At 55.9% G+C, this 424-nt stretch overlaps 1 protein-coding gene across 2 annotated transcripts in view; it reads right to left on the bottom strand.

The window, feature by feature from the left end:
• Positions 1 to 424, bottom strand: part of LRRFIP1 (leucine rich repeat (in FLII) interacting protein 1) — a 94,414-nt gene that overhangs the window by 32,166 nt on the left and 61,824 nt on the right. The gene's annotated exons all lie outside the window — the stretch shown is intronic.

Genomic DNA, 424 nt, shown 5'->3' with positions numbered 1-424 from the left:
CAAGCAGATGATCGGGCAGGTGCTGCGAGGCTCAGCTGGCGATTATCAAGCAGATGAACGGGCAGGTGTCACGCGGCTCAGCTGGTGATTATCAGCAGATAAGTGGGCAGGTGTCGCGCGGCTCCGCTGGCAATTATCAAGCATATAAGCGGGCAGGTGTCGCGAGGTTCAGCTGGCGATTATCAAGCAGATGAGCGGAAGGTGTCGCGTGGCTCAGCTGGTGATTATAAAGCAGATGAGCGGGCAGGTGTCATGTGGCTCAGCTGGCGATTATCAAGCAGATGAGCGGGCAGGTGTCACGTGGTTCAGCTGGTGATTATCATGCAGATGAATGGGCAGGTGTCGCCCGGCTCAGCTGGTGATTATCAAGCAGATGAGTCGGCAGGTGTCATGTGGCTCAGCTGGCGATTATCAAGCAGATGAG

This window comes from Bison bison, unplaced genomic scaffold, assembly GCF_000754665.1.
Source record: "Bison bison bison isolate TAMUID 2011002044 unplaced genomic scaffold, Bison_UMD1.0 scf7180017864475, whole genome shotgun sequence".
Taxonomy (NCBI): domain Eukaryota; kingdom Metazoa; phylum Chordata; class Mammalia; order Artiodactyla; family Bovidae; genus Bison; species Bison bison.
Note: the sequence above shows the minus strand (reverse complement) of the source record. Positions and strands in the feature narration are given on the sequence as shown.